The sequence below is a fragment of the Bidens hawaiensis genome, unplaced genomic scaffold (assembly GCF_021521415.1).
Source record: "Bidens hawaiensis isolate Kalapana, Puna unplaced genomic scaffold, B.hawaiensis_p1.1 tig00017158_1, whole genome shotgun sequence".
Classification (NCBI taxonomy): domain Eukaryota; kingdom Viridiplantae; phylum Streptophyta; class Magnoliopsida; order Asterales; family Asteraceae; genus Bidens; species Bidens hawaiensis.
In genome coordinates this window covers 207,124-224,129 of record NW_027492595.1, presented here as the reverse complement: position 1 = coordinate 224,129, position 17,006 = coordinate 207,124, and the positions used below count along the sequence as shown (strand labels likewise).

General features: G+C 45.9%; 1 long non-coding RNA gene across 1 annotated transcript; it reads left to right on the top strand.

Moving 5' to 3' along the window:
* The first annotated feature begins 1,118 nt into the window (after positions 1-1,118).
* On the top strand, positions 1,119-15,709 carry LOC143553207 (uncharacterized). Its single transcript, XR_013138792.1, has 3 exons — positions 1,119-1,436; positions 2,584-2,887; positions 15,326-15,709. It is a non-coding gene; the product is annotated as an uncharacterized LOC143553207 (long non-coding RNA).
* Positions 15,710-17,006: the final 1,297 nt, after the last annotated feature.

The following is a 17,006-nucleotide window of genomic DNA, read 5'->3' as shown; positions in this document are numbered from 1 at the left end:
TCGGCATTGAAAATCTAAACCGAATAAATTTCATGGGTAGGTCCTTTATATTTTACATATACATATGCATTTTGTCGGGTTCCCATCGTTACCTAAATCATCGGTCTACAAAAGAGGCCTGTGAAAGAAAAATACAACTGAAAATAATTGCTCACCAAATCTATCATTTTATTCTATATTTGTTTCATCTCTAAAAATTATATCAAAATTGTGCTATCAATCATATACTTCTTGTCAAACCTTTGAAACTAAATAATTATATATATTGACAAAAATTAAAAAGGTTTAACAAAAATACAAATATATATACTTGGTCGAGGTTCGTCTGTTAAATCAGTTAGACCAACAACAGTAATCCTAAACGAAAACGTTCCAAGGGTACCAACGTCATTTCGGGGTGATATTCTAAATAACATAAACTTGTACGTACCTTTTTCTTTGCAATATTAAGTTAATTAGATTAATTTGCTTGTTTTACTTTATGCATTTTTTTTATAGTATAGACTTATATTTAATAATGTAATCTTATCCAAGTGTATTCGAAAGTATAAGTCTTTGATATTGTTTGAATTTCTTGTAATTTTTAATTTGGTTGGTTATAAATAGGGTCCATGTGTTATTTTGAGTAAATCACAATACTATATATAGTATCATTTGTTCCCATACTTGGCATACAAATCATTTTATTCCTCTTCTAAAGTATAATGGCTTTTTTCCTCCCTATTCTTTCTTGCTTCATGCTCACTGTTTCGTCTTTGACCAACGGTCAACCTTCACCTGGTTTTTACCCTAGTTCCAAAGTTCCCACAATACCCTTCAATCAAGCCTATAGGAGCTTATGGGGCTCACAGCACCAGCGGTTCGAGCAGAACTCGCTGGTGTTGTGGCTTGACAAGTCTTCAGGAAGCGGGTTCAAGTCACAAAGAGCGAGATCAGGCTACTTTGGGACCACGATCAAGCTTCACCCTGGCTACACCGCAGGGGTTATTACGTCATTTTACGTATGAACTTAATATTTACTTGTGGCACAAGCAATATTACCACATGATTGATTAATTTGCATGCATGCATATTTACTTGTGACACAAGCAATATTACCACATGATTGATTAATTTGCATGCATGCATGCATGCAAAAGTTACTTATCTTTTTAATTTTATTTATAGCATTATAGGGCTTTATTAATTGTTTTTATTTGTGCTTCGATTGTTTTACCGCTTTCAAATAACGAAGATTATCCTGGGAACCATGATGAAGTTGATATCGAGTTTCTTGGTACGACGTTTGGGAAGCCATATACGTTGCAGACGAACGTGTACATTAGAGGAAGCGGCGACAGAAATATCGTCGGGCGGGAAGAAAAGATTCACCTGTGGTTTGATCCGACCAAAGGTTTTCACAACTATGCTATCTTGTGGAGCCCCATTGAAATCATGTAAGTTATTTTATTCCAGATATATTTGAAAACAAATAATACATGATTACTTTTGTCCGTTTCATTTCAATATTAAAAAAGTGTAAGCAAGAAAAGGTTTTTATTTAATAAATATATCCAAAATAAATGGGTCGTGTATGCAGATAGGGGTGCAAACGAGCCGAGCTACTCGCGAGCTACTCGGGATCGGCTCGTTAAAAAGCTCGAACGAGCTGAGCTTAATCGAGCCCGAGCCCGAGCCCGAGCTCAAGCCTAAAAGTAAGCTCGTTTAATAAACGAGCCCGAGCCCGAGCTTCACCTTTCGAGCTCGAGCCGGCTCGCGAGCCTAAACGAGCCTGCCATTTATCTAATTTTTTAAAATATATATTTAATAATTATTAATTTATATATATAAATGTATATATATATATATTGTTATAAAAAATAAATAAAAATAACTAAATAATATATAAAAATAATTATATTATTTAAAAAAAACTAATAAATGATAAACGAGCCGAGCCCGAGCCGAGCTTGAGCTTGAAAATCTACTCACGAGCCGAACTCGAGCTCGAGCTCTGTGTAAGTTAAACGAGCCGAGCTCGAGCCTAGTCGAGCTCGGGCTCGACTCGGCTCGTTTGCACCCCTATATGCAGATAGGTAGTTGGAAACTTGGAATCCCACTTTAGTTAATACATGAACCCAAATAAGACACCATATACGATATACAATATCTCGGGTTATGGTTATGACGCAGCTTATCGTCTGTTGGTCTTTTGTTTTGATGTAATCACTATTTTTTTAATTATAGATTCTCTCTTACATATTTATAATAAAAAGGTACAAAAATATATATAAATAGGTTTTGCGTCGAAACTATAAAACATGATCATTCTCTTTATCTATCGGATTTTAGTATAAAATTCCCGGCTAGTTTTAGTTTTAGCATAGAACAAGTTTTCTGTAATTTATAAGTATTAGCGGTAAACACGTTAACCTAGAAGTTCGACGTGAAGGTAACCTGTTTAACTAAATATGTTAGCAGGATCAACTCATAACCGTCCCAAACTTATTTAAACTAAACTCAAATTAGCTTCATTTGTATCGTCTTAAAAATTCATACACGTATGAAACAATTAAAATAATGTAAAGTTGTGGAATAATGCAGATTTTTTGTGGATGATGTGCCAATTAGAAGGTACCCTAGGAAAAGTGATGCCACGTTTCCATCAAGGCCGATGTATGTGTACGGGTCTATATGGGATGCTTCATCATGGGCTACTGAAAACGGTCGATACAAAGCCGATTATCGCTATCAAACCTTTTATGCTAGGTATAATAATTTCAAGCTAGGAGCCTGTGCCGCAAATTCAGCAGCATCATGCCGCCCACCATCTGGTTCTCCAGCTAGGACGGGTGGGCTGAGCCGCCAGCAGGTGGCGACGATGTTGTGGGTTCGAAAGAACTATAAGGTGTATGTGAAGAGGTAGGTCCCAGCAGGGCTCAGTTGGTCCCGCATGACTCACCTTGAACAGGGATGTCTGCGCAAAGACCATCTACTCCCGCAGGACCCACCATGCTCAGAGAAGCCTACGCGCAGTATGCAGGCTGCATACGCAGGGAAAAGCCTCCCAATGGTAAAGTAACCCGCCTGTTCCCGCAGTTGCGGATACAAGCCATCAGGGAAGGCTACCCGCACAGCATAGCTACACGCATAAGGCTTAACACTTACAAATATTCAGTGTCACCTGAAAGAATGAGCAAAGGCGGGAGGGGGAAAACTCCCGCCAAAATGGGCCAGTCCGTATGATGGAGGATCTTTTGCGTGATACCTGACGAGGTAAAGACAAAAGATCTGACCAAGAATGCGACAGCTCACTGACAGCAGCGTGGCAGACAGCACGCCACAGCACTGTGACCAATAGCCGCCGCCTGCCCACCAACTCCTGCCAGACCACGTGCCTAGCCTGCAGTTGGTAGAAGACGAAGAGTGCACGGCACGCCTGCTCTGTGTCAGCCGCTACCTATCCACCACTCACAGGTAGGGCACGTGCATAGGTTACAGTTGGTAGCGTGTTGGGCCGGCTAAACCCCTTGGAAACCCACCTTCGGCTATAAAAGACAGCAAATGGTATTATCATTTCATCATCTACTATCTCGTATAACTTACTTGATAACTGCTCTAATAGTATTCATATACTTTTATATTCAAAGAGCAATATAGACTGATTCTCACGCCGGAGGGTGGTCACAAGGAGGAACCCCCCCCTTCTCAGTGACGAGCTTACGGTGTCTGTTTTGCAGGTTCCCTGAAGTACAACTTACTCTGCTGGACCTAACCTTCGTGGGAAACATTACTTAGCCCCCAGATTACCTATAATCTGCCCGGGGTCACTTAGTGTTTCTTCATTGGCGCCATCCGTGCATAAAGCTAGAACTACATCTTTCTCCAGTTTCTCAAAACTTCCAAGATGACTAGAGAAATTCCGGTAACCACAACCCCAGCCACTGGGGTAAACACCGGCAACACAATGTTTACAAACACTACCCCAGCCACCCAAGCTGGGGCAAGTGAAGTACATTTTACGAACACTACCCCAGTCACTCATGTAGGGGCAAGTGGAGTAAATATTCCACTGGGATTCACTGATGCCCAGCTGGAAAAACGAACTCGAGCCCCTCGCCAAACACTTGATCAAGTGAAGGCATGGGCCGAGGCACGTCAAAGAGAATTTCAGGCTGAATTGGACGAACGCTTGCGTTCAGTCCAACAAGCTGAGGAATTCGGTAGTACTCGCCAGCACCTCAACATGAGTAGTGAGTACGAGTACTCAGACGCCGAGAGGGAAGAATCCGACACCGACGCGAACCCTCGCCATAGGGCGAAAGGGAAGCGTAAGGAAACGGATCCCCAGCCAAAAAGGAATTTTGGGGAAGCATTCCAACCAGTCACGGAAAAAAGCTCGCGTGACTTCTCCAAGGCCTTTAGACCTACTGCCACAAACGCAGGAAGGTCAAAATTTGCAAGGGACATTGCAGAAGCAATCGCCCCGAGGAGTGCCAAACAAATGTCCAATATTGGCACATACGATGGTATATCCGACCCAGATGACCATCTGAACAGGTTCATTGCGGGGGCAACCGTCAGTAACTGGACGGAACCCACGTGGTGCTACATGTTCCAGATGACTCTGGTAGGAGCAGCCAGAGCATGGTTCGACCGTTTACCGGTCCACCACATCTATGACTGGGCAGACTTCCAGAACAAGTTCAGTCAACAGTTTAGTCAACAGAGGAAGCACACTGAGGAGCAGTGGACGATCCTCAACTGTGTGAGAGAAGAGGATGAATCCTTACTGGACTTCATCACCCGCTTCAACTCCAAGAAGCTGAGTCTGGGTAACATCAGCGAAGACCTCGTTCGCGCCGCTTTCATTCAGGGCGCTGAGTACCCAGAACTTATCCGCACTCTGACGGGTAAAGACGGCATGCCATCCACATGGGATGCCATAATGACGGCAGCCAAGCGCTTCGCCGAAACGGAGAAACAGCTGGGAAGAGATCTCCCCCAGAATACAAACCTCTACACACAGAGGACAAGGGAGAACAATGTGAGAACCGCCCGGCTAAACAAAAAAAGGCGGCAAGGTATTTGGCAGTCAAGGATAAACTTTGACACCCCCTCAAGCTCTCGCCCTCTGGTTGGCGGAAGGGACAACACGCACCCTTCGAACCGGAAAAACCGTTGGACGCCACTCACCAAGAGCGTCACGGAGATATTCGCCACGGAAAAACTGCCATGGCCAAAAGCCCCAGCGATCCGACAGAAACCCAATGCGGATCAAAGCAAGTCTTGTGACTTCCATGGGACAAAGGGCCATAGCACTGAGGAGTGCACATCCTTGAGGGACATCGTCGAGACATTCGTCAAGGATGGGAGGCTCGCACACCTCGTGGCATCTATCAAGAAGGGAGGAAGGAACGACAACAGGTACAGGGGTAACGGACGAAAGCCCGTCGACATCAGCATCAACATGGTCCATGGTAAGGTCAGAGGAAGGAAGAGACCGATGACCGAACCATGCGCATGGAAGGAAGCAGAAGTGCGCTTCCCGCGAGTGCCGGGAGGCCCAAACAAAGAAGGCCCCATTATCATTAAAAGCCAGCTGGGGCACTACATCACCTCCCGCACCCTCGTTGACAATGGCGCATCGTCGACAGTGATGTACAGGCAGTTCTTCGACAAGCTCGATGATGAAGACAAGGAACGCCTGGAGACGGTCTACGCTTCAATGGAAGGGTTTGACGGCAGCATGAACACCCCCTTGGGCATCCTATCTTTCCCCGTCACTCTCACCGATGGGAATTATTCACGCACGGAGGATGTGGATTTTGTTGTGATGAAAAAACCACATCATACGTATGACATCCTATTCGGGAGAGAAGGGATGGCAAGATTCAACGCCGTGGTATCCTCAGTCCACGGCATGATGGGATGGCCAACAACTGAAGGCGTAGCGATGATCACGGGCATTCCCCAGGTATGCATCGCATCTGTCTCCTCTAAACCCAAACCGAAGATGGCCAAACAAACCATCACTGAACCTGAACAGTGGGCATTCAATGGGAAATATCCCGATCAGGCCGTTACCATTGGCCCGACAATTGTTGATCCAACACGCACCTTACTCAAGCGCTTACTGCAGCGAAACGCAGACATCTTCGCGTGGACACCAGCCGACATGACTGGTGTACCCCGGGGAAAGGCAGAGCATAAGCTCAAATGCGATCCGGCCGTTACGCCGATCGTACAAAAGCGCAGAGTAATGGGGCCCGAGCAAACCAACGCGTGCAGAACCCAAGTCAAGGAACTCCTTGATGCGGGCATCGTGCGCGTCAGCAAATATCAAACATGGGTTGCAAATCCCGTAATGGTACCGAAGAATAACAAACAATGGCGCATGTGCATAGATTTCAAAGATTTGAATAAAGCATGCCCCAAAGATTGTTATCCGTTGCCAGAAATTGATCTCAAGGTGGATTCGGTGGCACCATTTCGCCTTAAATGCTTCTTGGATGCGTATAAGGGGTACCATCAAATCCACATGGCTGTAGATGACCAGGACAAAACCGCCTTTCGGACGCCCGATGGCACATTTTGTTATAAAATGATGCCGTTCGGACTTAAGAACGCGGGGTCCACGTACCAACGACTAATGGACAAAGAGTTTCACGCCCAAATTGGGAGAAACTTGGAAGTCTATATGGATGATTTGGTCATCAAAAGCCCCGAGCCAGAGGCGATGTTGAAAGACATTGAGGAAACTTTCAACACGCTCAGAAAGATAAACATGAAGCTCAACCCGAGCAAGTGTTCATTTGGGGTGGAAGAAGGGAAGTTCTTAGGAGTCATTATTACTAAAGATGGCTTCAGAGCGAACCCTGAAAAGGTCGAAGCCATTGTCAAAATGGAATCACCTACCACCATAAAACAGGCTCAAACACTTAATGGACGACTAGTCGCGCTTAACCGCTTTTTGGCAAACCATGCGGATAGGTCGTTCCCTTTTGTGTCAACGCTAAGAAATTGTTTAAAGAAAACGCACTTCCGCTGGACACCAGAAGCGGAAGCAGCTTTTCAGGAGATTCGATCACGCCTGATCGAACTCCCAACACTCACGGCACCACAAGCGGGGGAGGAGTTAATCCTATACCTCTCCGCAACAGATAGAGCAACCGGGGCAGTCCTGCTTGTAGAACGAAAAGGCATCCAGATGCCAATCTATTATGTTAGCCGCGTGCTGGCAGACGCGGAAACCCGGTACTCTACCCTGGAAAAACTGGTCTTGGCACTTATACACGCTTCACGCAGGTTGAGACGATATTTCCAGGGTCACCCAATCACTATTCTCACCAACTTCAAACTCTCAAATGTTCTAGGCAAACCCGAGTTATCGGGACGTCTAGCTAAATGGGCAATTGAATTGGGAGAATATGCGATTCAATACAAGCCGAGACCAGCCATTAAAGGTCAGGTCCTGGCTGATTTTATTGCAGAAGTCCCCGCTTCACGGGAGAAAGAGTGCCAGGAGGAGGTTCAACCCTCCCCAGCACACGAAATCGATGAAGTCTGGCGACTCTACACTGATGGAGCAGCTAGTAACGAGGGTTCAGGCGCAGGGTTAAAATTAACAAATCCAGCAGGCCAGGAATATACTTATGCTATTCGGCTGGATTTTCCAAGTACGAATAACGAAGCTGAATATGAAGCATTCCTGGCCGGATTGAGGATTGCGCGAAAGATGGGTGTAAAAAATTTGGAAGCCCACGTAGATTCCATGCTAGTGGCAAACCAAATAAACGGGACGTACACGGCTGTGAACGACACAATGGCCCTGTACCTTGCCCAAGCCAAAGCCATCATGCGCGATTTTAATGATTGTAAAGTGATACACGTCAAGCGCAGCGAAAACAAATCTGCGGATGCGTTAAGCAAGCTTGCATCACTGGCCTTCACCCACTTGGGAAAGGACATCCGCGTGGAGCTCCTCGAAACACCATCAGTCCCGCACAAGGAAATTTGTGTCATCCAAACCGGTACAGAAACATGGATGACCCCAATAATAAAATACCTTGAAGCAGGAACGTTACCAGAGTCGAAGTCACATGCAAGAAAACTACGCTGTAAAGCACTGAATTATCAGCTGGTCAATGACACCCTTTAAAGACGTAACTTTCTTGGCCCATTGTTAAGATGCGTGGACAACCAAGATGCTGACTACCTCCTAAGGGAGGTTCACGAAGGCATCTGTGGAGTACACGCAGGCCCCCGCGCTGTGGTAGCCAAGCTAAACAACGCGGGATACTTCTGGCCGGGGATGCATATGGACGCGTTGGCATACATCAGAAAATGCAGATCTTGCCAGCTTTACGCACCCAACACGCATCGCCCGAAAAATGAACTTGTTCCTGTCACTTCCTCGTGGCCATTTCAGAAGTGGGCCATTGACGTGACAGGCCCATTTCCAACAGCAGCTGGGAATGTTCAGTTCCTAGTGGTAGCCATTGACTACTTCACCAAATGGATAGAAGCGAAACCTTTAGCCCAAACAACCGCAAAGCATATCAAAAAATTTATTTGGGAATTTATTATTTGTCGTTTTGGACTTCCACAGAATTTGGTAAGCGACAATGGCACCAACTTTGCTGACAAGAAGCTACAGCAGTGGCTGAAAGAACTTCAAATCACCCACACCTTTACCTCAGTGGCACACCCGCAAGGTAACGGTGAGGTGGAAAGAGCAAATAAGAGCATCGTCGAAGGCATAAAGAGAAGACTCTTGGAACATAGATCCGGTTGGGTGGACGAGCTTCCACACGTCCTTTGGGCAAACAGAACGCTGAAGAAGACCAGTACGGGAGAAACCCCGTTCAGTCTCACTTATGGCACTGAAGCCATGATCCCAGTCGAAATCGGTTTACCCTCACCAAGGGTCTTAATCCAACCAGAAGACAATGATGCGGAAAGACGGTTAGACCTTATGCTAACCGAAGAGCGCAGAGACTTAGCCGCCGTGCGTGAAGAAAACTACAAACGACAAATGCAAAAATACTACAACACGCGGGTAAAACTCTGCAACTTCAAGGAAGGAGACTACATACTGCGTAACAACGAGGCTTCGAACCAACAACGCCCAGGAAAGTTGGCCCCGATTTGGGAAGGGCCATACATTATCAAAGAAGTTCTGGGAAAGGGCGCGTACCGGCTCGAAAGGCTCGATGGCACTCCCATCCCTAGAACATGGAATGGAGCTCAATTACGCAAATGTTATATGTAGATCAATTCCAACTTGTAAAGAAAAGGCCTAGAGCCACTTCTAATGGAAATGATTCTCCTTTCATGATGTATTAATAGCTTGTAACCTATGAACTTCTCTTACGGGAAGAAGTAGTTGCGTGTGGAAGGCGGCAATACCCGCATAAACACAACGCCAAAATGTTAAAAAGTTCTAAGGAAAACCTACACGCAGGTCAGATGTAGGTAAAGTTTAGCCATCCTTGTAAGTGCAAGTGACGGTCTTACCCGCACAATCACGAACAAGGAAGCCAAACTTAACTTACCGTCTACCACGTTAAAAGGTTAACTTATGAACACTTAAAAAGTTCTAAGGAAAACCTACACGCAGGTCAGATGTAGGTAAAGTTTAGCCATCCTTGTAAGTGCAAGTGACGGTCTTACCCGCACAATCACGAACAAGGAAGCCAAACTTAACTTACCGTCTACCACGTTAAAAGGTTAACTTATGAACACTTAAAAGGATAAGAAAAACCTACACGCAGGTCAGATATAGGTCTAAAGTTAAAGCCATCCTACTAAGTGCAAGTGACGGTTACACCCGCACAATCACGAAAGAGGAAGCGAAAACTTTAGTCCATTATCAACCACGTTCAAAGGTTTAACTTAATGCCTTAGAAATTTCGAAAAGGAAAACCTACACGCAGGTCAGATAGAGGGTAAAGATTAGCCATCCTACCAAGTGCAAGTGACGGTTTTACCCGCACAATCACGAGGGAGGAGGCGAAACTTTAACCCATCATCAACCACGTTCAAAGGTTCTTATTCTAAACACTTGGGAAATTGCTAATTTAAACTAAGTATACAAGTCATAAGTTTATAAAGCAAAGAACCCGAGGAAATAACAATCTTATACGCAAAGAGATTAATATTTCACAATCAATTACAAGAATGGCTGGGTAACTACCCGCCTAAAAGAAATCTATACAAGGCTATCCTAGCAGGGGGAAGGGATCTTCAAGATCAGGCTTCAGGGCCACCTCCGCTTGGACCAGCACCGTCAGAGCGCGGCTGCCCAAGGAAAGCCTTAAGGATGCTTAGCCCATCATCAGCAGCAGCAGCTTCATTCACCTTCTCCACCACTGGATGCGGGAAGGCAGCGTACTGATTCACAGCTTGGTCATAAGCAGCTTCAGTATTAACATTGAATAAAGGGAAGTTGGAGGGCGGAAAGCCTCTCTCAGCAAACCCTAGACCAAGCAGGAAGCCAGTCTTCTGCCCATCCTCGTGAGAAGCGTTGAGGGCTGCGCTCATTGCATCGTCGTAAGAGGTCTCTGAAAGGACCCGACGCACAACCTACAAAAGAATTACAAGTTAGAACATTTTCTAATTACGAGCGGAAAGCGTGAAGAAAAAGATGAAGATACCTCAGGCAACGCTTCTCGAAGCAGCCATTGGAGGGTAGCTTGACTTTCTTTGTAAGCACGTTCGGCTCCGCTTTTATCAAGGTTGGCAAGTTGAACTTCCTTGGCGGCAGCTTCTTCGACGCTTTTGAGTTTCCTTTCAGTACGGTCGAGCATCCCCCTCTGGTCAAGGATCTCCTGCAGCTTCTTGGCATCTTCCATTGCCAAGGCGTCATGAGCATGCTGAAGAGCCTTTAATTTGCATTTAAGCTGCTCATTCTCTTCGCGAAGTGGCTCAGCAACAGCTTCAGCCTTGGCAGCCCTCTCAGTTGAGTTTCGCGCAGTCTCCTTGGCCAGCCGAAGCTGTTCATTCACAGCTTGGGCAGCCTTGGAGCGGGCCTCGAGTCGCGCCTGGACTTCAACCTCGAGGGCCTTGAATGCCTTCTCCTTCTCGGCTGCGGCAGCGGCCAACTGCCGGTTCTCCTCCCGAAGAGCCCGCGCTTCAGATACATCTTTGGCGCGAGCTGCTTTTAACTTGTCGTTTTCACGACAAAGCAGCTCGACGCGGGGCTGCGTTCGGGCCTGGAGAACCCGAAGCTCATTGGTTAGCCTACCCTCTTGGTAGCTAGCCATGGCTTCCCCCAACGCACCATGAGGAGCAGCGTGGCGAGCCCAATCCACGCACTCCACAGGGGTGCGAAGGGTTGTTCCTCGGCGTATGTTCCATCTTGGAACATACACTTCATTGGAATCCGACACTGCAAAAGAAACAAAGGCAGTTAGGAAAAGATGACAAAAATATACAAAGAAAAAAGAACCCTACGTACCTGTAGGGTCAATAACAGGCCGATAGCCGCCAAACCCATCACCTGAACCTAAAGGAAATCCATCCAACAGGTCAGGCAGACGGGAAGGTGGCGTAGATCGGCGGGAAGCCCGGCGCGTACCTGATGGTCCGGCCGCCGGTGCCGGTGGCGCAGGTATAGTGGCAGCCGCCGTGGTAGCCATTGTTGGCGCCGTCTCCTCAGCAACAGTAACCGCCGGCTCCGTGAAAGATGCTGTAAAAATTGCACTCACGGCCGGCGGAGACACCTTCTCAGCTGGAACAGCCTCAGGAAGGCTGGAACCAGCGGAAGCAAGCGTAGACGCCTGGGTCGACGCCTCGAGAAGGCTGACCGAGCCTACCGTCATTGGCGGGGGAATACTTACTCCAACTCCACCCTGGAATGCGTCAACATCCACACCTGCACAAGCAAAAGTGTTAAATTTATTTGAAACAACAAATCTAGACAAGAATTATGGGGGTACTTACGGGGTTTCTTGAGCTTGAACGCACGGACGAGCGGGGGCGAACCCGATGGAGCCGGCCTCTTGACACCGGTAACCGTCGTCGTCGCTGCCTCCCCGGAGGTAACACCTGCAGCCTCCGGAGCGGTGGTCTCCTCACCACCGGGCTTCCCCGCCACCTCTGCATTATCTGACTCCGAGTCAGATAGGACTACCGGGTCGGCCGTAGAGGCCACCTTCTCCTTGCCTCTCCCGACGGCAGCCTTTTTCTTCCGCACCAGTGGAGGACCTTCTGCGGATTCCTCAGAAGAAGAAATGTCATGAACTCCAGCAGCAGGCACAGCATTGAGAGGTTCAGGGTAGAAGATAGGCTTACCTGGCCGTCGGTGGCTCAGGATCTCTTGGCCTGGCGGGTAAACCTCCACGAACCGACCCGCAGTCTGCTCTAAGATGGGCAACTCGTTCTCGTCCAGAGCACGAGTACCCATCCGCGCAGGACCATCTTCCTCCCGCGGATTCAGGAGCGACTGAAGATCGTTACCCTCTGAAATCAACAAGAAAGTTAGAAAAAATCGTAGTCAGCAAAAAAGAAACAAGACATACCATAAGGGGTAGAGTTCGAACCATATTCAAGGACGATCGGAACCTTATCCGCATTCGCCGCCTTCCACACCCGGCTCATCCCCAGCATCACCATCGCCGACTCCGGAAAACGGAAAACCGGGGACTGGACCCGGGATATCTTCGCGAACCATTCCGCCTCCTCGTAGTTGATGGCGGGAAGGTTCGGAAGCGGCTGGCCATTCTTGAACTTCATGGCAATGGGGATGGCTCGAGCGGATATAAAGAAGAACTCTCTTCTCCATGAGCGAAGACTCCGCTCGGTGGTACAAATCTTTAAACCCTTGATACGGGTTGTAAGAGTGTACCACCCTTGGATGCACCTCCAAGTATAGAAGGTCATCAGGCGGTCAACAAGAGGCTCAAGGCCCAGTATCCGGCACACCCACTCAAAGTGCCGGACCTTGGCAATGGCCATGGGGTGCACCTCTGTCAGGTGCACACCGTGCCTCTCTAGGACACGGTACACAAACTTTGTCAACGGAAACCTAAGGTTCCCGTAGACAAAGAATGCAGCATAAACCCCGATTTTGCCACTAGGGGCATCGTACACAGTATGGTGGGGCTCAGGAAACTCAGGCTCGAGAGACTCGAGCATGAACTTCCTGACGATATACTGGTACAGCTCGACAGGAAGATAACACTGGCATTCGCCAGCAGTCTTCTGATCATCAGCATCGTGAGAAGACATGGTGGAAGAAAGAAGAGATTTCAGAGCAATGCTTTACTGAAAAAGAGAAATTCGCCGGAAATTACTGGAGAAGAAGAGATGAAAGTGGAAAGTGTGAATTGCAAATAACCTTCTCCCCCTTTATATAGCAATCGCAATTAATGCGATGAATTTAATACGGAAGAGAGAGAAATCAAAGGTGCAATGAAACTATGACGCGTGGCAAAAGCGAACTGGCAACAGCTGTCAAAAAGGACGTGTCAGAGATTTCGCGGCTACGCGCCCGAAATCCCGTGCCCACGCGCCTGAAAAAGCAACTGGAATGACCACATAATGTCATGTCGCCATAACTTCTGGCACGTCCTGACACAGTCAGAAGAAACCGTCGCACGACGTTTGAGGTATTGGGTTGTTATCCATCCAACTCTTCAAATTTCAAAATTTAAAAATTTGAAGACCAAGGTTCAAAAAAGTAAGCGGGAAAATATCCCTTACCTTGGCAAACAAGTAACCATAAGCCGGGTGTGGGTACAGTGTAAAGGCAAAACCCTTCACATACCTAACACCCGCAGGGAATTGAAGCCAAAATATTTGGCAACCAAGTAACCATAAGACGGGTGCGGGTACAGTGTAAAGGCAAAACCCTTCACATACCTAGCACCCGCAGGGAATGGACGCCAGGAATACCTTGGAAGTAAAGTAACCGTAAGACGGACGCAGGTACAGTGTAAAGGCAAAACCCTTCACATACCTAGCACCCGCTGAGAATTGAAACCAGGAAGGATCTTCTGGGCAATGCTTGTGAAAACGGAAGTAATATCCCCGCATTGCGGGAACATCGAGTACTACGTTGTTTGAGGCTCCAAGATGGAATTGGTGGTTTAAACATAATTGATCACTATGTTCAAAAACTACCAGAACCACAGGGAGAATCCGCACAACTAAGACTCAATGCTCCTGACTTGCGAGGAGGTTACAGACCTACCCGCATCATACCCAAAGACCAAGCAGGAAACTCGGGAATTTCTGCAAGTGACAAGGACTTCCGCGGGAAGAACCCCCATGGAAAACCTTACAAAAACCCCTTTTCAAAACCCTTTGCTTAAGTCCAAAAATTCACCTCACTTTATTAGACATTCGTGAGAAGAACATTGGACTGGGGGGACTTGAAGAGGTAGGTCCCAGCAGGGCTCAGTTGGTCCCGCATGACTCACCTTGAACAGGGATGTCTGCGCAAAGACCATCTACTCCCGCAGGACCCACCATGCTCAGAGAAGCCTACGCGCAGTATGCAGGCTGCATACGCAGGGAAAAGCCTCCCAATGGTAAAGTAACCCGCCTGTTCCCGCAGTTGCGGATACAAGCCATCAGGGAAGGCTACCCGCACAGCATAGCTACACGCATAAGGCTTAACACTTACAAATATTCAGTGTCACCTGAAAGAATGAGCAAAGGCGGGAGGGGGAAAACTCCCGCCAAAATGGGCCAGTCCGTATGATGGAGGATCTTTTGCGTGATACCTGACGAGGTAAAGACAAAAGATCTGACCAAGAATGCGACAGCTCACTGACAGCAGCGTGGCAGACAGCACGCCACAGCACTGTGACCAATAGCCGCCGCCTGCCCACCAACTCCTGCCAGACCACGTGCCTAGCCTGCAGTTGGTAGAAGACGAAGAGTGCACGGCACGCCTGCTCTGTGTCAGCCGCTACCTATCCACCACTCACAGGTAGGGCACGTGCATAGGTTACAGTTGGTAGCGTGTTGGGCCGGCTAAACCCCTTGGAAACCCACCTTCGGCTATAAAAGACAGCAAATGGTATTATCATTTCATCATCTACTATCTCGTATAACTTACTTGATAACTGCTCTAATAGTATTCATATACTTTTATATTCAAAGAGCAATATAGACTGATTCTCACGCCGGAGGGTGGTCACAAGGAGGAACCCCCCCCTTCTCAGTGACGAGCTTACGGTGTCTGTTTTGCAGGTTCCCTGAAGTACAACTTACTCTGCTGGACCTAACCTTCGTGGGAAACATTACTTAGCCCCCAGATTACCTATAATCTGCCCGGGGTGGGCTGAGCCGCCAGCAGGTGGCGACGATGTTGTGGGTTCGAAAGAACTATAAGGTGTATGACTATTGTAGGGATCCGAAGAGAGACCATACTCAAACACCCGAGTGCTAGAGTTTTGGTTTTAAAGAAAATGGAAGCTTGAGATGTGTGGAAATGCTGTCCAAGCTTTCATTATTTAATTTGCTTTTGTTTGTTTGTGTAAATTTGTTTTGATTTTGTGTGTAGTGTGATTTGTGAGTGGATTGTTGAAAGTGATTGATGATTGTCACATTTGGAACAAGAAATTATGAATTTGATTTGTGAAGCCATTACTATCTTGTTTGAATTGAAACATTATATGAAAACGAAATGAAATATACAGGTTTTGTTGTTATATCTAACTCGTTTAATAAACATGATGCGTTCAAATGGATTATCTAACTCGTTTAACTAAACACGTCTATTGTACAGGCCCGTCAACTGGTTTACTATAGCAAGTTAACTGCCAACTCTCCGTTTAACCCATTTATTACAACTCAACAACCTGTTTAAGGTCCATATATACACACCTTGATTACAATCGGCCCATATATAAACTGTTTGGATAAATTAGTAAAATAGGTTGAGTTCGGGTTACACGTTTTATAGTTGTTTGGGTTATACGACTATAAGTGTGTTCACGATAGGGTTGATGTCTTTGACACCAATAAATAGGTAGGTCGTGTTCTAGTTCAACAATTCAACTTGTTTAATATGTAAAATGCTAATCTCTCTCAAAAGTTAAAACTAAAACCTTTGATTCCCTCCTCCTCTCCAAACTTTGGTTTGCAGCCCATTGGAAGACAGGCCCCTGGAGATAAAACAAAAGCCCAAAGTTGGCTACTAATTTTAAAATCAGATAGCCATGAAAGGCAAAAAAAACAACAAATAAAACTAAGTCTATAGTAAAAATAATAATAAACAATAAAACCAAAAGTGATATGGATCAAAGTGAGAACAAAAAACGCATTTTTCAGCATGACCAAAAGTCCAAAACCAGGAGCAAATTGAAGTTTTTTACCCACGTGATTTGGTACATCTTTTAAAATGGACCATTCCCAACCCTTTTTAAAGCGTTACTCAACCCTACTGTAAATCCTATGAATTGTTGGCTTAATATATATAAAATTTAAAGTCGTAATTAATTGATACCTTTTTTGGGATTAGTCCATAAAATAGTAATCAACTTTGAAAGTTGTTACAATCAGGTCACTGATACAAACTTTTGTTCCAATCAGGCCATTGAACTTTCATTTATGTTCCAATACTAGATATTTTACCTGGATAGCAGGTAATCGAGGTTTTTTTTTTTCAATGTTTTTACTTTAAATAATAACTTTTAAAAGTTGCGAAAATTAGTAAAAATACGAAATATAATTTTAAAATTCCGAAAATTTGCAAAAAAAAAAATTCGAAAAATTGCAATAAATTGCAAAAATTGAAAAAAAATAAAATTGTTTAAAACGGGTTAGGGTCAACAGGTTCGGGTTAAAACGGGTCAAAACGGGTTTCGGGTCCCTTTTTTTTACCAACGAATCAGCGCGTTTTCAACACGTTACAGCTCGTTTTAACAGCAAAAGCTCGTTTAAGCGTTTTTTTCAGTTCGTTTCAGCACTTAACAGCTCATTTAAGCGATTTCTCAGTTCGTTTCAACACCTAACAGCTCGTTTAAGCGATTTTTCAGTTCGTTTCAGCATCTAACAGCTCGTTTAAACGA